The following is a 26759-nucleotide window of genomic DNA, read 5'->3' on the forward strand; positions in this document are numbered from 1 at the left end:
TATAAACATGCCTTAGAAAAAACATTACTGGTGTGCATATTGAGACAAAATAAAGGCACTGAAATATTTTAAGATCAGTCAGTACAGGTTTCTTTTAGTTGAAACTAGGGATGTTAACCGATGACCGTTTGACCGGTGGTTGACCGTATCAACGTTAACCGGTCAAAGTTGTCGGTAGTCGGTTAAAAAAAAAGTGCCGGTGCGTCTTTTACGCATTCTGAAGGTGCCTGTTTTATGCATTGGTTTTATCATGTTGCAGTCTATTAGGCAACATTCCGCATAAGATGGGCTTAGATTTGGAAATACATTACATCTACATTTCAGTGGTAACCGATAAGGTGATGATGATCATCATCTTTCTTTATTATGGTTAACACTACCTCAACTAAAGCGGCGTCTCTTCGGAGCTGTCATTTTCTTAAGTGAGCCGTGGCAATGTTTCAAATGACCTTCCAACCTAGACAAACGCCTTTATTTTCAAAGCGATCACCTTGTACCCAAACCATTTGAAACTAAGGAGCCATTTGTCCTACGATTACATACAACAAGCTCTTCGGCGCCGCGTTTGCGGGACTCATGTTTCGCGCTGTGTGGGATTTTAAAAAAAGTGACGTGAGTGGCAGTGCGTGTGTGTGTGTGTGTGTGTGTGCGGGAGGCAGAGCGGCAGAGAGAGGCTGCGATCACACCGAACGCGTTTTTGCAGTTGGAGGCGCCTCTTTTGAATGGTTTTCTGTTGGCAGTGAGCGTTCTACGCGCTGCTTATGCGCCCCAGGCGCCTCGCGTTTTCACCGCCTGCTGCGCCTCGCGTTTTTGCAGGAGCGCTCTGAGCGCGTGAAGTTGAAAAAAAAAAATCAACTCTGAGCGGAAAAACGCCCAACGTCATTCGCGTTCTTGTGGTGACGGAATTTTACTGTTGCTTAAAAAGTCCGGAGACTGCAAGAAATAGAGGAGAAACCTTTTGTCTATCGTGGGTAACCCGGAGCTGTATTTTTTAGGGTTTCTGCTAATATGACAGTTTACTTAACAGCATAAAACTAAGATTTTAGAGTGCTCACGCTATAATCCTTTGATTTGACTGACAGCAAAGAACTACTCTTTGCTGACAGGACAGCTGTTTTGGTCGTTGCTTAGCAACATAAAAAAACGCAGCACGCTCTTTTATTAAAAGTCACAAAAAAAAGGCAGTGCTGTGCGCCTCGCGTTTTTAGAACTAAAAGACGCGTTCGGTGTGATCGCGGCCAGATGCGACAGACTTGCGAAATTGCAGGAGCGGCTCGAAATGGCTGTTATTTCAAATAGCGTACCATATTTTAAACTAATCGGTTAACCGGTTTCAACCGGCTAATGAGGCTCGGTGGTCGGTCAAGAAATTTTTTAGTTTTCGCCATCCCTAGTTGAAACAGCTCAGACTTACATTTTAGTCTACGAGCAGGCTTAAGTCTTGTCTATGAAACCGGGGTAAGAAGTTTCAACTAATATGGTTTAAAATGTATGATTTTAGCGCGATAGACGTGATAATCAAAAGCAAACAGATGTTTTTTGGCAGAGTATCTGAGGTACAACCTGTAGAGGCACAGCCTTGTTCTGGAAAAGGGGGCGGGGAGCAGCAACTCATTTGCATTTAAAGAGACATGAATGAAAACCTAAACTTGTATAATTTAAGTGAGATTACTTTTGTACTCTATACAGCACAATGGCCTTGTAAAATTGAATTTGTGCCATCAAATTCTCACTAGAAAAATTGCCCCCTGGGAACTCTTGTGCTTGATGAGGCCTGCTCTAATTGGTTGTTTTGATGGCTGTTTGTGATGGAGCTCATGCAGACAGAGCGGGAAGGACACTGAGTCGTTCATTAGCCATAGATGTTTTATAATAGGATTCCTATCTGTCACTGAAGGTCTGATTGAAGTTAGTAAAAGATAATCAGGGAACAAACCCTCCCCTGATCTCGCCTACACTGCCTGCTAAAGTTCAGCGCTCAATGGAATGCAGTGAAGGGTAGCATTGATGAATACTGAGCTGAAGGTTTAGGGCAGGAACAGGCAGGTCTGAGGAACGCAGGTCTTTGCTAAGAAAAGGCAAATGCCAAAATCTTGGTGTAAAATAATCCTGAGGATGGTAGAGGCAGACACTGTTCAGTTGAGTGCCCAATGTTTATGAAAGTGTGCCCTTTTTGTACACATTTAAGGCTAGTCATGAAATTGTATCCAATCACCAATTGGTACTCATGATAACTGGAAGCCAAAAAACTCCATAAAACATTAAGATTTCAATGCTAGCAAGACCTGATTGGTTACAAACAAGATTTGTCTGGTTAGAATGGCCTGGTTAGCCCTTGTGGGTAGATTTTTATTTATCATAGCAGTACTTTATAATATTAAGCAAAGACTGCAGAATTCAGATGTGACCCTAGACCACAAAACCAGTCTTAAGTATGAGTATATTTGTAGCAATAGCCAAAAATACATTTGTATGTGTAAAAATTATCCATTTTTCTTTTATGCCAAAAGTCATTAGGATATTAAGTAAAGATCATGTTCCATGAAGATATTTTTTCAATTTCCTACCATAAATATATTAAAATCTAATTTTTGATTAGTAATACGCATTTGCACCCTCAGATTCCAGATTTTCGAATAGTTTTATCTCTGTCAAATATTGTCCTATTCTAACCTAACAAACATGACATCAATGGAAGGCTTATTTATTCAGCTTTCAGATGTTGTATAAATCTCAAATAAATCACAAACGTTATCTTCTGAGCAAATGCCATTGATATGAGTGGGAAAGGTTAGAGTTTTTTTGAAGTATTAATGACCTCCTTTCTTAAAATGTAACGAATAAGCCATTATTTAGGTAGTGTGTGTATATGTAATGCATTTAACCTCCCACATTTGACTGTATGTGTTGTGGCAAACTGACTGCCTACAGAGAGCTTGGTTGACTAACCACTGATCTCCTCAGGTTTCAGATGAAGGTGTCTACCGCTGCCTGTCAGACTGCTTAAGTTACCCAGTCAGCTAGGCCAATGTCCTCCCACACAGTACCTTCAGTTGTCCAGTGGTCACATGCTGACTAGCTTGTCTATAAGCAGTGAAACTGTTTTTAAGACAGGGTGAAATGGAGGATATTCAAGAACAGGTAGTTATGAGTGACTTATTTGGAATTATTGGTGTTTGTTGTGCAGGAACTTTCCATTCACAACTTGCCATTATTAAAGATGCATTTAGTAGTTTTTAGTTAGCACTAGCGCTGCTATCGACGTGGGTCACCATAATAGATGCCTTTAAAAATTTTAGAAAGCTGTCTACACAATAATTCATTACCTTACCTGTCCAACAAGAAAAAATACTACTATGCTACTAGCTTGCGTATATACAAATGTGGTGGCCAATGAGTATAAGGATTTAGTGAAACAGCTGGTTACATCATGTCATATATTTTTTACATTTGCTCTGTTTTTCAAACACCTAATTTGAGATTAATGAACACCATTTTGTTTATTCCTGATATGAGCGTTTGCCTGTTTGATGATTGGATTCACTCTTTGGACCGCTGCCTTGAAATGAATGTGGGGTGTCTCATGTGCGATACCTGTGAGTTGTCCTAGTCGTTGGCATGCCATAGTGCTTCTTCCAGTGTTTGACTTGTCTCTTTTTCTGTAGAGGGCTTGCACTTACATCACAATTTGGTCAGTTATCTGGATGCACGGCCATATTGGAGATACACGGATGTAAACAGCAGCATGGATTGCATAGTTAATGTACTACTGAATATGTTGTTCTGCTAATTTATGCTGTCTAAACCATGGAAAAAACATGTGGAATCATATAGAGAAGAACTTAATAAGCAGGAAAGGGTATGATATTTTGACAAACTAAAGTTAATAGGTGGTAAAGATAGGTATGAGCACTATTAATTAACATATTAGCTTAATATTTCACCTACCTGACCAGAAATAAGAACAAACACAAATGTTGTCAAGATTCTTGCCCTGGAAATCCTGGTTCAGTTTGGCCAACCACAAACGCCTTTTGTTCCTCAGACAGTTTTTTGCACTCTTCTCTTGATTTGTTATAACTTTTGGCAGTCTATAGTACCGCAAAGATGACAATAATTGACCACTGTCAGCAGCAGTGATCAACAATATTTGCGAGTTCCGTTTGGTTCAGTGGCATTGTATACGTTCTGTGCTGCCAATATGGCTGATTGATAATGTGTCATGAAAACACTCTATATATGAAAGCAGTAAATGTTTGCTAAGTTTAAATCAGGCTGTCCTTTCTCCTCTAAGCCATGCTTTCTGAATGCAGCTGTTGTCTGCTTTCCTTCCTCCAAAATAAGCCTCTAGATATCTGGCTAACAAAGTTTTGTCTAACTTTAGTATAGTAGTTAAAGGCACAGTTCCCCCCTAGTTTAGCTCATGTTGTTCCAAATCCCATGTTCATTTTCTTCCTGTTGACTTCCTGCAAATGCTTGTTGTGAATTTGCTAAATGTTAAGCAATGACTTGATTTCTCAATTATCTTATCTTAACCAGGACAAGCCTGCAGCCATAGGCTTGCTCTCTATGTTCAGACATGCTTCTGTTGATAACACATGTCTAAATACTCTATAGGGTGATTAAACACCACATCTGATATCAGCCTTATCTGACTCCCAACCCATTTGTCTAACTACTGTTTAAATCAAACGGAATTTAAGTTTTCTGCTTATTGGATTAGTTCACTTTCAGAACAAAAAAATTACAGAGAATGTAAATACATATTTGTCATCCAAGATATTAATGCCTTTCTTTCTTCAGACATAAAGAAATAGTTTTTTGAGGAAAACATTTCAGGATTTCTGGAAATGGATATGTATGGTGCCCCCAAACTGAACTTTCAAATGTAGTTCAAATGCAGCTTTAAGGGGTCTAAACGATCCCAGGCGAGGAAGATGGGTCTTGTCAAGCAAAACGGTAGGTTATTTAAAAAAAAAATTGATAATTTATGTACTTTTTAACCTCAAATGTTCATCTTGTCTCGTCTCTGCAATGCACAGGCGTAGTCTGTGTGATCTGGCAATACTGTTAGGATATGTCGAAAAACTCCCATCTCGTTTTCGTCTCCAACTTCAAAATTGTCACTTTTTTTGTGGGCATTTGATCTTCTTTGTTTGTTCCCTTTGTAAACACTGGGTTGGTACATCTGCAGCGATGTAGGACGATTTTGAAGTTGAAGATGAAAACGAGATGAGTTTTTCGACATACTATACTGCATTGACCCGAATCACACAGTCTATGCATGCGCATTGCAGAGACGAGATGAGCATTTGAAGTTAAAAACTATATAAATTGTCAATTTGTTTCAAAAATAACTGATGGTTTTGCTAGATAAGACTCTTCTTCCTCGGCTGGGATTGTTTAGAGCCCTTTTAATCTGCATTTAAACTCCATTTTGGAAGTTCAAACTATGGGGTACCATACATATGAGGGTCGGACTTGTAACCCAAAGGTTGCGGGTTCGAGTCTCAGGTCTGGCAGGGATTGTAGGTGGGGGAAGTGAATGTACAGCACTCTCTCCACCCTCAATACCACGACTGAGGTGAGTCCCTTGAGCAAGGCACCGAACCCCCAACTGCTCCCCGGGCGCCGCAGCAATGGCTGCCCACTGCTCCAGGTGTGTGTTCACTACTGTGTGTGTGTGCACTTGGATGGGTTAAATGCAGAGCACAAATTCCTAGTATGGGTCACCATACTTGGCCTCACATCACCTCCACGTCACTATCATCTTGGATGATAAGGGGGTGAGTACATTATCTCTACATTTTTGTTCTGAAAGTGAACTAATCCTTTAATATTAACCGAACCAACCTGGCTGTCTGTGTGGAATTCAGTGCTTAGCTTCTCTGAGCTCAATGCAGGGCTAAAGCCCAGTTCATAATAGTCCTCTCAGGTTTCTGTTTTCACTAATAGGGGCAGGTTCACCTAGGTAACCAAATTTCCATCTGGATTCAACCTTCTAATGTGTCTTTTCAGCCATCCTTCATGCTTTCAGGAAAAATCAAACAAGTTAGTTTACTGACAGAAAAATCACAACAGAGTTTTGTGCTTTTGTTTAAACGAGAGAGCAGTATCTCACCACCTACTTTGTTTATTGAAATGAACAGGCCACCTGCTTGTCAACGTGACCTTTTTAGCTTGCTGATTAAAAATGCTCAACTATATGTTGGACATAATATTCAGGTTATCAGAATATTAAAGTATTCCAAAACATTTTTAGTGGTTCATGAAACTTCTATAAATTAGTAGTTGTCGCTGATAATGTCTGAAGTTTGTCGTGAGAGAGTTTGGGGTTACGTATGTGAGACTACATGTAAATATAACCTGGGGGCAGTTGGCGGTCACAAGTTACCAGCTGGATCTCATGTGTCTATGTGAATTGGTGGCTTATTTGTATGAATTCAAGTACACACGTCAAAGACTGACACGGAAGAGAATACATTTTTGAATAAAGATGTTATTTTTCATAAAATGATGGTTGAACCACTAATGTCACATGGACTATTTTAAGGATGTCCTTACTACCTTTTGAGCCTTGAACATGGTAGTTGCGTCGCTGTTTATGGAGGGTCAGAAAGCTCTCAGATTTCATCAAAAATATCTTCATTTGTGTTCTGAAGATGAATGAAGGTCTTGCAGGTTTGGAACGTCATAAGGGTGAGGAATTAATGACAGAAATATAATGTTTGGGTTAACTTTCCCTTTAAGGGATGAGAGAATATCTCACATACCTCTTGTAAATTCTGCTTACACATACCCTAATAAATACAACAAACCATTTTTATATTTGTTAGATCGGCTCCTTGTCAAGAGCTGACTAAGTTTTTGTAGTTTGGCTCCAAGTGCGTGACAGGACACTGAAGTGCTGATTACAATTTAGAGTTCAAGCATGACTTGAATCGTGACATTGCAGAGAAAGTGCGTGCACAGATGTAAGTAGATGCAAATAAGGATATAGCTTTCAAGGTATCCCTTGAGCCTACAATGTATGTTATGTAATGCATTATAACTCTCTCTTACATGAGTTTAACTATTCACAAATTTATGTGCAACTTTAGTTGCATGTACACTGCTACTTTACCTAATAAGTAAGTGTAAAAATAAAATACAAAAGGCACATTGGAAAACACTTTCTGCCTATTTAGTTAAAGGCATAGTTCACCCAAAAATGAAAATTCTGTCATTAATTACTCACCCTCATGTCGTTACAAACCTGTAAGACCTTTGTTCATCTTCAGAACAAAAATTAAGATGTTTTTGATGAAATCTGAGAGCTTTCTGACCCTCCATGGACAGCAAGGGTCCTACCACATTCAAGGTCCACAAAGGTACCAAGAACATCCGTAAAATATTCCATGTGACATCAGTAATTTCAACTGTATTTTTATGAAGCTAGGAGGAATACATTTTGTTGTGCAAAAAACTAAAATAACTATATTGAGTTTGGAACGACATGAGGGTAATTAAAGGAGTAGTTCACTTTCAGAACAAAAATTTACAGATAATGTACTCACCAATTTGTCATCCAAGATGTTCATGTCTTTCTTTCTTCAGTCGTAAGGAAATTATGTTTTTTGAGGAAAACATTTCAGGATTTCTCTCCATATAATGGACTTCTATGGTGCCCCCGAGTTTGAACCTCCAAAATGCAGCTTCAAAGGGCTCTAAACGATCACAGCCGAGGAAAGAAGGGTCTTATCTAGTGAAACGATGGGTTATTTTCTTTAAAAAAAATACAATTTATAAACTTTAACCTCAAATGCTTGTGTTGTCTAACTCTGTGTGTACTCTGTGTAGAGATTAAAAAGTATCTAAATTGTAAATGTTTTTAGAAAATAACTGATTGTTTCACTAGATAAGACCCTTCTTCCTCGACTGGGATCATGCAGAGCCCTTTGAAGCTGCATTTAAACTGCATTTTGGAAGTTCAAACTCGGGGCACCATAGAAGTCCATTATATGGAGAGAAATCCTGAAATGTTTTCCTCAAAAAACAATTTCCTTACGACTGAAGAAAGAAAGACATGAACATCTTGAATGACAAGGAGGTGAGTACATTATATACAAATTTTTGTTCTGAAAGTAAACTACTCCTTTAATGACCGAATTTTAATTTTTGGGTGTACTACCCCTTTAAGACAATCAGGTAAACACCACTCTTCTGAGGCACAGTTGCTTGATTTTGTCTCTTATTTTTGGGATCAAATGCAGTGTTGTGTGTAAATGTATTATGCGAGAGGCCTCGGACTCTGTAAAACTCTTCCAGGGGCTTGTGGTGTGATGACTTGATTAAAAATTCCTTAACCTCAGGCCTTGGCAGACAAGTCTGCTGTACAGTGACAGATCTCTCCCTGAGAGGAAGATTAATACTGTCTTGATCCCGCAAAGCCTCTAAGCAACAGAGAACTGGTCATGTTTAAAAGGATTCATTAGCTTTCATTTTGCATTCAAGTGTTTATTAACTGTAGCCTTTTGGTTATTCTTCATAAGATTTACAAATCTCCATCTTTCTTTTTAAACTGCTTAAATCCGTCGTAAGCCCCATTAAAACTAGGGTTAAGACGCAAGATTCTTAAATTCTGATCCTTATTTATTTCTAAAAACCTGTCATTCTCTCTCTCAGTAATGCCAGATTATGTGTAAGTCCCTCTGACTGCTGCTCCAGACCCAAACATTACGTGGTTGTGTGGCTACGTGACAGAACTCCTATTGTGGGCTCTATTTACAGGCTTCTCTGCATGTCCACAGCGAGAAGAGGGTCCCTGGAGTCAGCTTTGCGCTCGATAGACAATGCTTCTCCTAATTTGATCAGTGCTCATTGATTCGTTAAGCCATGCTCGCGATTACTGAGCTCATTCCCAGGAATTCCTCTGGTGTCAAGGTCATGAGCTGAGCTGTGTTCTCTAAGATCAGTTCACTTGGGGGTGCCATGTCTAATAGACACGAGTGGGTTGTAGACCAGAAAGAGCATCTGACTGTGCTCAGGCTGCCCACTGTGTCTTTGCTAGCGCAGATGACTGCGTTCAACGTTTTGGAGCAAAATAAACAAACTTTTATTTATTTATTTATTTGCTTTTTGACCACATCTCTACGGGAAGTTATGAAATCCACTACCAGTCAACAGTTTTTGAACAAGATTTTTAATGTTTTAAAAAAAAAAGACTCTTCTGCTCACCAAGTCTGCATTTATTTGATCCAAAGTACAGCAAAAACAGTACAAATTTGATTTTTTTTTTACTATTTAAAATAACTGATTTCTATTTAAATATATTTTTAAATGTAATTTATTCCTCTGATTTCAAAGCAGAATTTTTAACATTATTATTATTATTATTATTATTATTATTATTATTATTATTATTATTATTATTATGTTGAAAACAGCTGAGTAGAATTTATTTCAGGTTTCTTTGATGAAAGTTTAGAAAAACAGCATTTATCTGAAATAGAAATCTTTTGTAACATTATAAATGTCTTTATCATCACTTTTGATCAATTTAAAGCATCTTTGCTAAATAAAAGTATTAATTGCTATTATTGCTTTGGTATAGTGTATGATGTTACAAAAACTTTTTATTTCAGATAAATGCTAATCTTTGGATCTTTCTATTCATCAAAGAATCCTGAAAAATATGTACTCAACTGTTTTAAATATTGAAATAATAATAAAAAATGTTTCTTGAACAGCAAATCAGCATATTAGTATGATTTCTGAAGGATCAAATAGAAAGCAGTTATTTTAAATATAAAAAAAAATCACAATATTGCTGTATTTTGGATCAAATAAATGCAGGCTTGGTGAGCAGAAGATAATACTTTAAAAAACATTAAAAATCTTTTGACTGGTAGTGTATTTGTCAAAAATGTAAATACACGACACGAAAAAATAAGTTAATTAAAAAAAAACAATATAATTTAAAAAAATAAAATCAATTAATTGGAGATGCTTTTGATTCTTAATATTTATTGAAACTATTCATTAAATTTCATAAATTAAATTCTTTTTATTAAATAAAAAAATTTCATTGGGTCTTAATTATTATTTTTGTTAAACTTTTCAGAAATTGCTGTTTTATATTGTAAGTTTCATGCTTTTGATCATTAATATTTATTGAAACTATTCATTAAATTTCTTAAATTAAATTCTTTTTATTAAATAAAAATCTTAATTATTATTTTTGTTAAACTTTTCAGAAATTGCTGTTTTATATTGTAAGTTTCATGATTTCAATTAATTAGACATGCTTTTCAATCAATAAAATTAAATTTAAACTAAGTCTTAAAGTCTATAAAAACAGAAAATACAGAATTTGGAAAAAAAAAAAGGGAATTTCTGAAAAAAATAAACCTGGTTTTATAGGGCCCTACAAGTAACGCATTGAATTAAATGTGACATTTTTAACTAGAAATGCTAAGATAAACTATTTAACAGTTGACAAATGGTTTAGATTTATGAGATTATGCCAAGTGCATTTAATAGTACGTTTCAGCAAGATCTGATTCACACACATTTGTAATTTCAGGGCACATCTTCTCATATTATAATTTTTCTCATGAGTTCCTCCTGTTCTCAGAGCTCTTGTAATTACAGGGACGGGTTGGATGTGGGACTCCCGCTTTGATGTGAGCGTACAGTGACCTAAAGGGTCACAATGCCACTGTCTGTTCTCCTCCAGAGCTCACTTATCACAACTCTCAACTTCCTGTGGAGAGCAGAACTCCGGTGATCTCCACACAATACAGTGCATTATCTGCAGGAGGGTGTGCTAGTTTTGTCATAACCTTATGACCCTTTGACCTCTCACACCACAAACAAAAACACAATATCAGTCATGAGGAGCTAATGGTCCCACGGAGCTCAGCTGAAGTTGTCCAACTGTTTCAGGTGTTGCTTTTAAGGAATCTGAAGCAATTTTCCTCAAATGCGCCATGCAATAATAAATAATAATACTTATGGAGAGGTCTGGCAAGTCTGGCAATAAAATGATCTTTAAAAGTCTTGTGTATTCTGTAGATTTGCTGAAAGCTTTTAAACTTACAGATACTTGAAGCTTTGTTATGCAAGTTGAAGGTTTGCACTCATGTCCCATCATTAAATGATATGCTTTTTGTGTGTATTTTTCTTTCTGATCAGCTGCTCATGAAATGTTTCAAAAACTAGTCACATCTGTCAGCACTCTTCAGTTCTAATAACATGTCTGAACATTAAATACATTAAACAGGCATCATCATGTCTGTGTGCGAAATCAGCTTTAGCTAAAGGGGACATTTAAATTCATAGGCTGTCAGATGTCATGGATAGTGACTACAGGAGAGCAGCAGCTGCTGCTTCATCCATGTATGTTTATACATTCCTTACGGCTGTGTTTGTTGCGTTTTTTCATTCTTCAAATGTCAAAGGATCAGTCGACATCGTTCTGTTGATCTCAATATCTCTTTCTCTTTCTCCAGGCAATGCTTGTCATCTGTTAAACGGGTTTTCTGCTGCACACTTTATTTGGAGGACGTAAGCGTAAAATTGTGGGCCTTCTCAACGCTCAACAACAGGTGATCTTTTGTTTGTTTCTTCTCCTTGTCAGCCTTCTTTAAAAGCACTGTTTGCCCAAAAATGTTAATTCTGTCATCATTTAGTCGCCCTTATGTCCTTCCAATCCTGTGTGACTTTCTGCTGTGGAACACAAAAGAAGATATTGTGAAGAATGTTGGGAACCAAATAGTTTCGGTTCCTGTTGGCTTTCATTGTATTTTTTTTTTGGCATACAATGAAAGTCAATGGTAACCAAAACCGTTCGGTTTCCAACATTCTTCACAATTATCGTCTTTTATGTTACACAAAAGAAAGGTCGTACAGTGAAGAAAGAGTCAGGTTTGGAACAACTTGAGGGGAAGTAAATGATGACAGAATTTTCACTTTTTTCTTTTTTTTTATGGTGATTATTCTGATAGGACTTTTTTTCCTAAATGAGCTAATGATTTTTAAAATGGTATCTGCATGAATGCCGCGATTTGTAAACGAATGCCCTTTTTACACATTCCATCCGCTGTTGTTTTATGAAGAAATGTCATTTGGCCTCAACTTCTTGAATATTTCCTTTTCACATTAGAAAACAAACTGATGCTTGTCCAATCAGAGGCTTGTTTGTGATTTACTTTGGTTGCTTGTGTGTGAGTCCTCAGACAGAGGCCTTTTGTGAACATGCTGGATCTGTCAATGGTTTTGTAGATGTTGCTGACACGTCGTCAACCACAACACTCATTATACCTTTCAGTTTCAGCCGGCAGAAGGGTCCATTTACAGGCTATAATGTCTCTTTCAAAAGACCCAGGGAAAGCACCACACACTCAAGGTGGTAATCTGGTAAATTATTATTTTGCTGTCCTTGGCTAATCATTTTTAGTCATTCCTGTTCTATAGTCTAAATAGCTTTATTCATGTATTCTTCAGTAATATCAGTTGATAAGATTATGGGTTGCTGTATACACTAATATACAAAAGTTTGGGGTTGATATGATTTTTGTTTTTGTTTTTTTAAAGAAGTCATATCAAGGCTGCATTTATGTGGTTTATATACATTAAAACAGTAATGTTGTGAAATAGAATTACAATTTAAAAGAAATGTCTTGTATTTCTGTGATGGGAAAGCTGAATTTTCACATGATCCTTCAGAAATCATTCTAATATTCTGATTTCCTGCTCAAGAAACATTATTATCAAGGTTTAGAACAGTTTTCATATTTTTTTTGGTGACACATTTTTTGAAGATTTCTTTGAATAGTCCAAAAGAGCAGCACTTGCTTGAATTTTATTTGAAATATTTATTCACCAGAATGATGATATATGCATTTTTTACTACAGGTTTTTAAATCAACCTTTATGGGAAGCAAGTCAAAGCCCTCTCTTAAGTATTCACGTCCCCCTCTCACTGTTGTTCATCCTATTCCTGCCTCAGTCGTATACAGGAAGCAATTAAAATTTCTACTGCCAGATTGTGTCTACTGCATTCGTTCTAGTCATGAGGGTTTTTCAGAGCACGCTTTAGTGCTTTGACAATCCGACAGGTCCCATGGGGAGAATAGGACGGGTGGAAAAGTGTGTGTGTGTGTGTGTGTGTGTGTGTGTTGGTTGTGGGGGATTCCTCAAACTGGCTTGGTCTACCAGTGTCTAACCCAGATGGGATCCTCACAGTTTCTCTTCCTTGTCTGTGTGGTGAGACAAATCACTTCACTGTGACAGCACCATTATCTACCTCTCTCCCACACTTGCTGCCAGTAAACAACTGAAAAGTTTTAGACAGCAAATAGCTACGGGTGTCTTGTTTCGTTTTCTTCTTTTTAACCTAAGACTGTTTATTTTTATTTTTGCAGAAACTGCATTTGTAGTGTCTGAATCGTCAAGGTTCCCACCAAGTTCTATTTAGGTCTTCTCAGATAACATTACATGGCTTATCTATGGGCTAGCTATGGGAATATGCTCTCGCTGTGTATCAGAGGACCTTAAAAAGCATCTCTCAGTTCCCGCTGATAAGCTCATGCCATATTGGTCCGCTTAATATCAGCATGAATGGCTGAAGGAAGCCATTTAAAGGCCATCCTTGGCCATGACGTCACTTCAGAAGTCCCTCTAGACTTGGAGACAAAAGGCTATCAGGATAGTGAGCGGGTAGTGGAGATTGTATCTTATTTAGAGACTCAAATGTTGGTGTTGAACAGCTGGTCCAGTCAACGCTTAACAGATGGCCATGCATAAACAGTGGATAAAGGTTAGAAAATTAATTCAGAGGGAATGCATTAGGGCACCAACAAGATCCTTTACCATATTAATGTTCATTTGTTATTATTACGTTACTATTCGATCTGGAAAGCTGAGATTGAGCCAGTTGTTGTTTTCCTTTACCTGTATCTGCCATTGGCATCTATTAGAGTGAGTTTTACAAAGCGTATCCGAGTACCTCCCTGAAACGTATTGTTGCCTGCTTAACGGTTGCTCACTCGATTGAAAGCATAGCGGATGAATGATTTCCCAAACTTTCACAGGGGATGCTCTGGGTCTTTGTTGTGCTGATTTCGGGCAGGGCAACAGCTGTGGATGTGGCTTCAGGATTATAGGGACCTGTAGCGTGGGGAGCGGAGGGAAAAATTGATTTTCAATGCATTTTCGGACTAAACCTGAAGCGGCTAATTCCTTAGAAAGCAGAAATCACTGTGAAAAGCTCTGGTGATGTATGATGCTTCTGATGAAATGTACCCGTGAGTTTGTGTGTTGTGTCGGTTTTTATAGGGTTCGTGTCTGTTAGATGCCAAGGTTTGCCCATTCCATGCATTTCCCAGCCTAATCTTCCACCTCCCTTCCCAGCCCCCCGGAACGGGCCCTTTCTCATTAGCACCATTATAGCCTAGCCAGCTCAAGTGGTTAAGCCAAACAAAACCCCTTAGCCTTTAAACGCAGCTCTAATTAAGGCTGGCAAGGTGTGTTTAGCGTTGGAATTTCTCCTGCTTCTTTGTAACTGCTGTCTAAAACATTCCTGTTGTGTCTGTCAACAAGGAGCACCCTTTGGGTTTTCAATGAATTCTCCTTTTTCCCTTTCTTTCTTTCCTTTTTTTTATTTGTCTTGTAAACAGTAAGTCTTCATTTAGAAATAGCATGTAGGTGGGAATTTTAGGAACCAAGCATCCTTTAAATTATATTATATTTAAATTATATTTTACTATAATGTATTATACTTAAAATATTGAAGAAATTAAAAAATAGTGTTGGTTGAATCCATTTTATTCCAAATTGACATTGTATGTTTTATATATGATCAAAATATTATATTTTAAATGTTATATATTTTTTAATTAAATATAATTTTACATTTTTGTTCTGATTTTTTTTTTTCAAAAAGTTGTGTAGCAGTAATGTCAATGTATATAAGTATAAAAAATATGTTGATTACTAATATTACTGAATTATTAAAACTAAAATATATTAATTTAGTTTTTATTTTATTTGTAGCAGTAAATAACTCTTTTATCTGTGTATTAAATATTACATGTTATATGATAAGAAAGGCATTAAAATATAAAATGTGTAAACACACAAAATGTTAATATTTAAATAATAAATAAAACACAAAAGCAATAAATAAAACATTAAGATGATAATAGAATTATTTTTATATTAAATAAAATGATTGTCTTTTAAATATTATATTTTTAATTAAAATGTAATTTTGAATTATTTTTCCCGAATGAAAAATATACAGTTTTGCCAAAAAAAGAAATAAATTTGTGTAGCAGTAATTACGTTTCACTGTATATAATAAATATTAATTTTGATAATTACAAAGAGAAAATTGCAAAAAGAAATGACACACATTTAAAAACAACATTAATATATTTTAGTTTATTAAATATTATAAATATATATTACACAATATAAAAGAAATTAAAATTTATAAAATGTGTAAACACAAATGTTAATATTTTAATAATTAATAAAACATCATAAATAAAGATGTTAAATACTAAAATACAATTATTTTATATTATTATATAAATGTATTATATTTTTATTATATTGTAAATATTATATATATTTTATAAAAATATAATTTGTAATATTTTTTTTTCTGAATAAAATACACTTTTAAAAAGAAAATGTGTACCAGTAATTTATGTATATCAATTCAATGTATAATAAATATTAAAAAATGTCAATGTATATAAAAAATATTTTAAAATATGTTAATAAATTACTAAAATGTCTGAATTACTAAAACTAAAATATATAAGTTTTGTGTGTTTGTGTAAATTGCAAAATATTAAATTAAATAAATAAATGTTAAATGTGTATAAATATTTTGGTAACAATTTACAAAAAGGTTGATTAGTTAGTTAACATTAGTTAACTACTTTTTATTCATCTTTATTTAATGTTAAAGTCAGCATTTACTACTGCATTATTAAAATCACAAGTTGTGCTTGTTAAAATTAGTTAATGCACTGCGAACTAACACGAACTAACACTAAACGACTGTATTAACTAAAATGAACAAATATTAATAAATGCTGTAATAAATGTATTGTAATTGTTCATTGTTTGTTCATGTTAGTTAATACATCAACTAATGTAAACAAACGACACCGTATTGTAAAGTGTTACCTATATTTTATATGTGTAAACATACAACATATAAAAATTTTAATATTGAAACTAACAGCCGGATCAATCTACACAAAAGCAGTGCATTAATACACAGTTACCAGAAATATATAATTCTCATAAATGGTCCTCTGGTCCCTCAGTTGACTTTTTAAAACTGTCTGGCTGAGGAAATCAAAAACCTTGTGTCAGTCATCAGTGTCATCATTCTCTCATCCGTTTCACAAGGTTGACTAAAGCTTGTGTTTTTTTTTTGGAAGGTCAAGGACCTCTTTAGACACAATTGTCTGACACAAAGACCTAAACAATTGAATCATAATCCTGCAGTATAGTTTGATATGCATTTTCATAAATAAAGCACGGTAGCACAACATTCAGTGGCCATAACTCTGGGAGGCTTCCTTGGCCTCCAGCCCTCTCAAGTCTCTTTATCATGAGAAGAACGGCCGCTGGGCCTCTCAGTCTGCCTGGCTCCACTGGAGAGCTAAACAAATAACTGGCTCCAGTCTGTCCTTGGTCAAATGCACGGTTGGACAGAGGTGAGAAGATAGGATGGGAACGAAAGATAGAATGAAAAACAGTTTCATTTAGTTACAAAAATAATAGAACGAAGTGAGTAGAAAAAGACATCCATCTGTCAGTGAAACGGGGGACAGATAGTGCGAGAGTGTGTGGTCAATAGTGCCTGTCCCTTTTATACACCCCGCGGAGTGAAAGGGCTGAATCATTGTTAAATGAAGCGGTGAGTTTGCTCTGCAGCACTAACTCGGAGTGAACCGTTTCCCCTCGGATGCTATCATGCATGCTTTACATGTCTGTTTTTTCCTCTCATGGAAACAGTGAGACAATTGGACTTAATAGTTGTTTTTTGGGTATGTATGTTTTTGTTTCCATGTTGACTGTTGGTGGTTTGATTTGATATGGAAGAAACTTGTTTTTGTGCTTGTGGGGAAAAACTTAATGTGTTCATTCTTTCGTTTTATCGTATTTGTGTGCTTATGCACTCGTTTTCTAAAACGCTGTATGTTGAAAGCCTGTAGATGGCAGTGTTGTCAGAAATTTGGACTGCTTTTGCACTCACAAAAGCCTTGTAGTATTGGCTAGCTCAGTGTATCCCCAATTTATTCTGGCGTAGAGAAGTTGATACAGTCTACAGTGTCTGTTGGTTTCTTTTATGGGCTCTGTCTGCAAGCAGACCAAATTGGAAGTGTTTTCACTGCACTACATTTCCGCTAAAGAGTAGAGGTGAATAGAAACTGTATCGTGTTCGATCCTCCTGGAGCTATTTGGGTCAAAGAATACTATGCTACAGACACTTTTGAACACATGCTGGCATTTGTGGATTTATGGGTTCATATTCTTAACTCAGCATGGCTGAAAATCAGCCTGTCATTAAAGTCAGGCAGGCCAGGCAGTCATGTGCTTCAGTTTAGGGAAAGAATAATTTTGGAAAGACAAAACAAGAATCTTTCACTTTCCCTGTTAGCTTGATTGTTTAATTTCAGGAGTCTGAAATCAATCAAGCTAGAGTGCAAAATAAATAAGCTGTCAGTGTTATTGGGAAATAATTAAGTTATTATGAAGCTCTCGTCTTTAGAGTGTTTGTGTAAATATTTAAATTTTGTGTGTGTGTACTTGCTGAACCGTATTTTGGGGACAAATTTGTGTCAAGAAGTGAGGTAAATCTGCAAAACCAATGTCCTTAATTGCAAAAATGGTTAAAAATAAAGAGTTAATTTGCAGAAACAGTTAACTCTTTTTAATAACTTTTTAATAATTATTAAAAATAATTGTTTTTTTTTTTCATTCAAATTAATCTCAATCAAACTACGGTTGGATTATTTTGATATAAAGTAAATATAACTTTAAAAATACAGTTAACTAAAGCAATAAAACACAATTAAAAACATTATATATATATATTAGGGGTGGGCATAGATTAATTTTTTTAATCTAGATTAATCTAGATGAAATCTTGGAATTAATCTAGATTAAAATGGCTAATTTGAATTCTGCTGAAGGCATTCAGAATATGTGTGCTACCCAAATAATGACTTAAAGTCTTTGAGAATGGATCATAAAGCTCATAAAGCTGTTCTATGATAATTTGTTGATGAAAATAAATTATGTTCAATTAGATGTACTTGTGTTTACTAATTAACTAACACTGAAATTATTTTTTCTCCCTATTAGATTGTGTTTTTTTTAACGTCAACACCTACCCAGCCCATTACATGTTACACCGTACTTTTATTTTGACAGGTTGCCGTGAAGTTTCTGTGTCATACAGTATGATATGATGCTAGTTTTCTCAAATGAAACGGTAAAAGTGACACTCACAGCAGTTTTGGAGATTGAGTTTATCTGTTCATGTGAGATGAAAATGCCAAAAATTACCGGGAGCGTCACGTGTGTTTCAGTATGCGTGTAGTAAAAGCTCGTCTCCGCAATGCATACATACAGCTAGGCAAACGGAACATATCGGATTCATATTAAAACGGTCTTTTTGCATTTCAGTTTTCACATACACTAGTCCATATCGCGATTTGAATTAAGTGACTGACCAACATTTGATTTATGAATCCAAAAAATGATGAATTTACGTGGCATTTCGCGCTATAGTAGATTCGGTTTTTATGAATGGAGGACGACGCGATCCCGTCTGTGTTTTGGCGGAGGAGACTTAAACGCGCGACCTTAATCTACAGTCTTCGGTATACATCCGCGTTAAACTATCAAGGTGAAAGTCATCATAGCTTGCGTAGTTTAGACCCAGCTCCCAACCCAAATTTGAGAATAGATTAACGGCGATATTTTTTTTATCGCGCGATAAGAGTTTCATGTTAACGCAGCACGTTAACATGAAACTCTTTTTTTATTTATTATTATTATTATTATTTTGTTTATTTATTTATTTATTTATTTATTTTTTGCAGAATAACTCTTTAAATATAATAATTATGGTAATATTTTACATTAAAGTGTCATTTGTTAACATTAGTTAATTAACAGTGAACAAACAACACAACATTTATGGCACTATTTATTAATCTTTGTTAATGTTACTTAATAAAAATAGTCGTTCATTGTTCATTCACAGTGCATTAACTATTGTTAACAAACTCAACTTGTGATTTTAATAATGCAATAGTAAATGCTGAAATTTACATCAGCTAAGATTAATAAATAGTGTAATAAATGTGTTGTTAATTGTTCATTCATGTTAGTTAATTAACTAATTTTAACAAATGACACAAATAAGTATTAAAATCAAAATATAATTTTGAATTATTTTTTTCTGAATAAAATAGTTTTATAAAAACAAACTGTGTATCAGTAATTAAATGTCAATGTATACAATAAATATAAATTTAAAAAAATGACTAAAAATATAGAATTACTAAAACATTGTTAATATTGTGTTTTTATTTTATTTGTTACAGTAAATAAATATTGTAAATGTGGATTAAATATTAAAAATGTATTTGATATGATATTAAAGACATTAAAATGTGCAACACAAAATGTTAATATTTAAATAAAACATAAACAATAAATAAAACATTAAGATGTTAAAGACTAAAATATAATTATTTAATATTATTATATAAATGTATTATATTTTCATTATATTTTAAATTGTATGTATTTTTTAATCAAAAAAGTGGTTGTTCATGTTAGTTCACACAGTGCATTAACTAATGTTAACAAACACAACTTGTCATTTTAATAATGCATTTAATAAATGCTGTGGAATTATTGTTAATTCTTAGTTCATGTTAGCTAATATAGTTAACTAATGTTAACTAATAAACCTTATTGTAAAGTGTTACCATAATGAAAATGTTCTGTTAGGGTTAGGTTCTAGCATGTGTAATTAGCTGTACATAAAACAATAGAAGTCTATAAAAAGTCCCCTTTTAGTAAATGTGTGTGTTTGTGAATTTGGTCCTTGTATAGAGTCCAGCTTTAACCGCAGTCCAAAAATAGAGAAGAACTGGAATCAGAGGTGCATTCCATATCAGCCTCCTAAATCTGTGCTCAGGTCATGAATAGACACCAACTCTTGGCAAATACATTTAAAAGTACATGAACAAAAACAAATGACTATTTTTGTACGCCACTTTACTTCATTTGGTCAGCTCTGTACATTTGAAAGAGCTTTGTTGTCTTCGTAACATGTTTTGCTGTTTATGTTTTACCATTATCAGGAAATGAAGCTACTTAGCAATTTGAAAATTGATTTTTAGATTATAAAGATCATAACAGATCTTAGCTATTCATTAAAAGCAACTATCTTTACTAAACCACAAAACCACTACCAGATTTCTTGACGCTAGACTGTTTAATAGAACTTTTAGTAGACTTTTAATGCAAATTAAAAGTGTAGTGTTATTACTTCAGATTTCTCAAATGAAAGAAAAAGACTGGTCTTGCCATATACATTGCTGTTTACAATTTTGTGGTCAAGATTAGTGTTTTTTTAAAGGACAACTATTATGCCCCTTTTTACAATATGTAATATAAGTCCCCAAAATGTGTCTGTGAAGCTCAAAATACCCCACAGCTCATTTATTATATTATTTTAAAAAATGCCTATTTTGAGTGGAAGCTGTTTTCATGCATGTCTCTTTAAATGCAAATGTGACCCTGGACCACAAAACCAGTCATAAGGTTAAATTTTACAAAACTGAGGTGTATACATCATATGAAAGCTCAATAAATAAGCTTTCTGTTGATATATAGTTTGTTAGGATAGGACAATATTTGGCCGAGATACATCTATTTGAAAATCTGGAATCTGAGGGTGCAAAAAAATCAAAATACTGAGAAAATCATCTTTAAAATTCTCCAAATTAAGTTCTTAACAATGCATATTACTAATCAAAAATTACATTTTGATATATTTATAGTAGGAATTTTACAAAAAATCTTCATGGAACATGATCTTTACTTACTTTCCTAATGATTTTTGGCATAAAAGAAAAATCAATCATTTTGACCCATACTATGTATTTTTGGCTATTGCTACAAATATACCCCAGCGACTTAAGACTAGTTTTTTTGTGGTCTAGGGTCACAAATGAGCTGTTGCTCCCTGCCCCTTTACAGCTCCTAAATCAGGTACTCTGCTAAAAAAACATCTGTTTGGTTTTGATTATCATGTTTATTGTGCTGAAATCATGTGTTTTAAACCATATTAGTTTAAACTTCTTCTATAGGGTTTTCTGAGCGCACACATCTGAAGCACACATAAATAAAGCAGCTGTCACAGCATGTGAGTATTAAACTAAGTTCTCTTTCATGTCTTATTGCGCTTAAACTCTCAAATACACACACGTTTATGTTAAAAACACAGGAGTTACAAAAACAGTCAGTTATGGCTATTAAGGTAGAAATATCTTGTTTATATTAGATCTGTGTGGCAGCAGTGTAATATACAGTAAATAAATCAATAAATCCACTGCTCTCTTAGCCTGACAAGCCAGACCCACATAAATGTAGGGTCTGGGCACTCTCCATAGACAGCGCTCAACCGGAGGGGCGGGATAAACGGTTGTCTTTCAAACTCCTTCTCCACGCAATAGGATAGCGCTACAACCAATCAGAGCAATGAAGGAGGAGACGTAGTCAGAGAGCCATACAGAGAGTATGTATGGCTCTGGACGTAGTCAACTCCAAATATACATCCTTCTTTTGTAAGAACGACCTCAGTGCAGTTTCTTGTGAAAAGCTTAAAGTCTTTCAGAGTGGCGGCCAAAGCCGATTCGAAAGAAAGTTGTTCGCTAGCAGCAGCCATCGCTCTCTCTCTCACGCGTAATTCACGGAACCAGAGAACGTCTGACGGAACCATAGACTGACGGAACTTATGGTCGCAGGTCAGTCGTCATCATGTTAAACCCGCCCACCGACTCGTGATTGGCCCGGTCGATTTTGGATTTTTGGAAATCTCAAGTGAACGGAGAGTTACTAGACTGCCCTTGGAAGCAAATGTAATTTGCTGCCGCTAGGGGCGCGTCTAGATTCTAGGCTACTGCTCTCTTGTTTTGTCTGAGGCTGGGACTCTAAATAGTGTTCTGTGCTCGTCTGTGCAGTCAACAACAGAACAGTTAGCATGCTTTGCTTAAACTTTTGCCATGGCGTTAGAGCTGGTACATCGTTGTCACTTGCAAAAACAGAATGACGGCGCTGTGGGTGGAAATGTGCAGATTAAGGGGTGGTAAAATTATAATAATATCCGAAAATCTGAGCAGTTTGTTTTGTTCACATGCTTGCAGAAAAAAGCTTACCAAACAAAATTACTGGGTTGTCCCTTTTCATGTTTTCTAAGTTGGTAGATGCACTGGGGACACGATTATAACACTTAAACAGAAAAAGTCAGATTTATAAGAGAATTATAAAACATAAAAAAATCTAATTAAACCCCAAACTTTGAATCAGTATAGTTTATCTATGATCTTTCTTTATTATAGCTCCACAACATCTATTTAACATCAGTCATCTAACATCAATCTATTTTCTGCCATCTTCTACCCTTTGACACTAGATAAGGTGGTTTGGAAAGGCACAAATGGACTTTTCATATGGTCTTGTGTTGGAATCAGACTAACTTGTTCTAAATAGTGTCCATTTCATACTGTTTGTTTTCTTGTGTTAAGTTATGAAGTTGTTTAAGTTGAATTTGTTGGATTTCATATATACATAATATATATTGCATATGTTTGTTTCAGAGAGTATGCAAACAGGAGGAGGCTGTAGTAGTTTAGAGTGATGTCCTTGTTACTGATAAGCAAACACTTTGCCTGCACTTACTAGTGAATCTAGAGTCGTATCACAGGACGCCGTTTAAGGCAAACAGACCAGACAAGAGGGTGATAAAGACAAAAATAGGCTCTACGGCCCATGCGTTTCTCTTAACGGGTCTGTGGTTAATATTAAGTCACTTTCTCTTCAAGGTTCAAATGCGTCTTTATATTTAGCTGACCTAGATCAGGTTTAGGTGCTTTCAGTCCGATCTTCAGTTTAGAGCTGGCCGTCTAGTGCATCAGTCGCTTGCAGGAGTTTGCATTCCCAGTTTGAAGTTTGACTTTTACAGCAAGTTGATGTCGGGTTCTTGGAATATCCTGGATACATTTGATTCAGATGAACCAGGTAATGAGAATATGGCTGATTTGCAATTATTTGGCAGTTATTGTAATTATTTTTATAATACACCAATGCAGCATTCTTAATATGCATTAATTCTTGCATGTAAAGAGGAATTCTTTGGGTTTTCAGCCTAAGCAATGTGAAACTCGAAGACAAAAAATAAAAAAGGTCTGCGGTTTCAGAACCCCCCTGAGCCTGTCAAGATAATTATAAGCTTTGAAGCTGGATTTGGAAGAAGGGGGATCAGCGTGGTTGTCGTAAGAAATGGTTGGGTGCATTTGAGCCTGGGTCAGACCTTTGGCCCCCCTGCCAGAAGCTAACACGAATGCACAGGTGTGCTCAGCCCCTCTCTTTTCTGAAGTTCTTTATTTCTGGCTTATTCAAAGCTCGGCGCTGTAATGAAATTCAGCTGGCTGCTTTCATGGTCATGTTGCCGCTGACAAATCCCCTTTTCCTCCAACTCTTGTCATCATAATGACTGTGGCTAATGTTAAGTGAAAAATGTTGTTTATGAGTGTACGTTAGCCTGTTTTTTCACTTAACTTAAGCACTGGTGTCAAAGATCAAAAGTGAGTTTGTGTATGTGAGTGTGTTTCTGGCTTCAGTAGCATTGTGAAGTTTAACTTGTCTTTTGCTGGCTGGTTTGGTCATAAAATGATCGGTCATCTAAATCGTTTCACTTAAGCATGTATTTCCATGCTCTAAATTTTCTGGCTTCAGGTTATGTCACATTATGAATGTCAGGAGCCCCTCGCTAAAAATTGTCAATGGACACACCTGCAGCTCCACCTCAAACTACAACAGCAATATCCGAAATGGCCTTGTGGCCTCTTAGATGCTCCTCCTTCCCTGAGGACATAAAGATCATGTTACTTTGACCCATTATTTGAATTTTTTTCAAACAGCATAAGGCTCTATAGGTGGTCTCAGGTTAAGAATGTGGTTAGTTTGAAAAGCTTGGTGTTAAAGGAAACCATAAAGCCATTTGCTCACCCTATATCACTCATGTTACACAGATTTTTTTTTTTTAATCATAGCCTTTCAAATTCCTAAATGGATAAAAAGCCGCATACAAGTAGCCCGTATGACTCCACGTTTCAAGACTACTGACACCATATGACAGCTTTTCTGAGAAACAGACCATCTTCCCCTCCAATGTAGCTGCCATATCTCTGTCACACATCGTATAAAAGTTTGGGGGAATTTAGAGGTTATTTATTAGTTGGTACTGGTGACATATCATGAAAATCATATCATGAAATCTGACTATAATCAGTTTCCCAGTGCATCTACTAACCTAGAAAACCTGAAAAAAATGTAAGGCTTACTCTGCAAGCTTGTGAAAAAACACAACCACGGCACCAACATTCTGTTTTTGCAAGAGACAATGGTGTACCGGTTCTAACATCATGCCGAAAGTTTGAGCAAAACATGCTATTGCTAACTGTTCTGTCTTTGGCTGCACAGACAAGCACAGAACACTATTATACACAATATAAACACAATGTACAATAAGTGTTTGCTATTTTTAAGTATATATGTATGCATAAATATTTTCAAATGTAATTTAGTCCTGTGATGAAAAAATTGAATTTTCAGCAGCCATTACTTCAGTCTTGAGTGTCAAATGATCCTTCAGAAATCATGCTGGAAAAAACTTTTGGTAACACTTCACCAATTCGCACTAATAACTAGCTGCTTATTAGCATGCATATTACTACTTTTTATTTTATTAGTACGTAGAAAGCACATATTGCGCGACCATATTCTACATACCTAACCATACCCAATACATAAACTTAACAACTACCTTACTAACTATTAACAAGCAGAAAATTAGGAGTTTATTGAGGCAAAAGTCCTAATTAATGATTTATTAAAGGGTTACTCCACCCCAAAATGAAAATTTTGTCATAAATCACTTACCCCCATGTTGTTCCAAACCCGTGAAAGCTTTGTTTGTCTTTGGAAGACAAATTAAGATATTTTTGATGCAATCTGACAGATCTCTCACCCTTCCATAGACAGCAGTATTATTAACAAGATCAACGTCCAGAAATGTAGCAATAATCCATGTGACATCAGGGGTTCAACCATAATTTTACTAGGCTACATGAATACTTTTGTACGCAAGAAAACTATTTTAAAGATTTTATTCAACAATTTGTCTCCTCCGCATCACCCTAGTGCCATTTTGGAGAGTATCCACTGAACACAACCATCGTATGCTGTCATCGTATTCTGTAAGCATACTTTTTCTTCAATTTTTTCTGCTTTGATTTGAACGGAAACAACGTATCCGTGTGGCGCAACCAATACGCTGTTTGCAGTTGAACCTCTAATGTCACATGGATTATTTTACCGATCTCCTTGCTAAGTTTCTGGATGTTGATCGTGTTAATTACATTGTTGGTAATGGGAGGGCCAGAAAGCTGTCAGAATGCATCACAAATATCTTAATTTGTGGTCCAAAGTTGAACAAAGCTTCTTAAGGGTTTGTAACGACAAATGTTTAATGACAAAATTTTCATTTTGTGGTGGAGTAGCTCTTCAATAGCGATAATTGAACCTTAAAATAAAGTGTGACCAATCTTTTTACTAACCCCAAATGTTTGAACGGATATGTATCTCAAATTTCAACATATATGTAAACCTGGCATTCCATTTGTAAACAAGATTTTAAAGCTATGGCAGAGGGAAATATTTCAACTTGAAATGTGATCTGTTTTGTGTATATATATATACCTAATGTTTGAACTATTTTTCACTAGACTTGAAAATCACAAGCGTACCACAGAAGTAAGTCATACACGTACAGAAATGGCACAATTAAGTAATTATTTTTAACATTTTTCTGTAAATGAACCATTTACAAAGAATTCTGTGGAAGGTGTGATAGAGCGGTTACATTAATTACAAGTGACAGGGAAACTAGGTGTGTTTGTGTATTTTTCTAAAGCAATAGACCTTACCACTCCTGTTTTAGATCTGTCTCCAGCAGTGGAGTATGCTTGTGTTTGAATGGAGAGCTTTGCACAGACCTGCACTCCATGTTTAAATGCTGCCTCCAGCTATAGGGTTGTGTCAGGTGACTGCCTCATCATGCCACCCTGCCCTCACCTCTGAAGGTGTGCAATACCTCCCACTAGCATGCCACGTTTCTTGTGTAGGAGATTTTCTGTCACTTTCCCTCTTGTTGCTACTTATGAAACAAAATATGAACTGCAACAAGATATTGTAGCCCCTTTTTAGCCATAAACTACTCTTTATTTATCAGCATTAATGTTCATGTTCCATATATAGCTGTTAACAAGGCATTACATGCCCCCTTTAATTAAAGATGTCTTAATTTATCAGTGATGTGTTTTTCAGGAGTTGTCAGTGTTTATGAGTCCGTGTATTCTTCATCTTTCACCTAGTTAAAG

At 35.6% G+C, this 26759-nt stretch overlaps 1 protein-coding gene across 3 annotated transcripts in view; it reads left to right on the forward strand.

Annotated features, from left to right (window-relative positions):
- kank1a (KN motif and ankyrin repeat domains 1a) overlaps positions 1-26759 on the forward strand; it is a 69788-nt gene that overhangs the window by 11221 nt on the left and 31808 nt on the right. For 2 of the 3 annotated variants that reach the window (XM_073841137.1, XM_073841134.1), the window contains exon 2: positions 11493-11588. The exons of the other annotated variant lie outside the window; for it this stretch is intronic. The gene's annotated coding sequence lies outside the window, so the exon portion shown is untranslated. The remainder of the gene's footprint in view (positions 1-11492; positions 11589-26759) is intronic. 3 annotated transcript variants of the gene reach the window in all.

Source organism: Garra rufa, chromosome 5, assembly GCF_049309525.1.
Source record: "Garra rufa chromosome 5, GarRuf1.0, whole genome shotgun sequence".
NCBI lineage: Eukaryota > Metazoa > Chordata > Actinopteri > Cypriniformes > Cyprinidae > Garra > Garra rufa.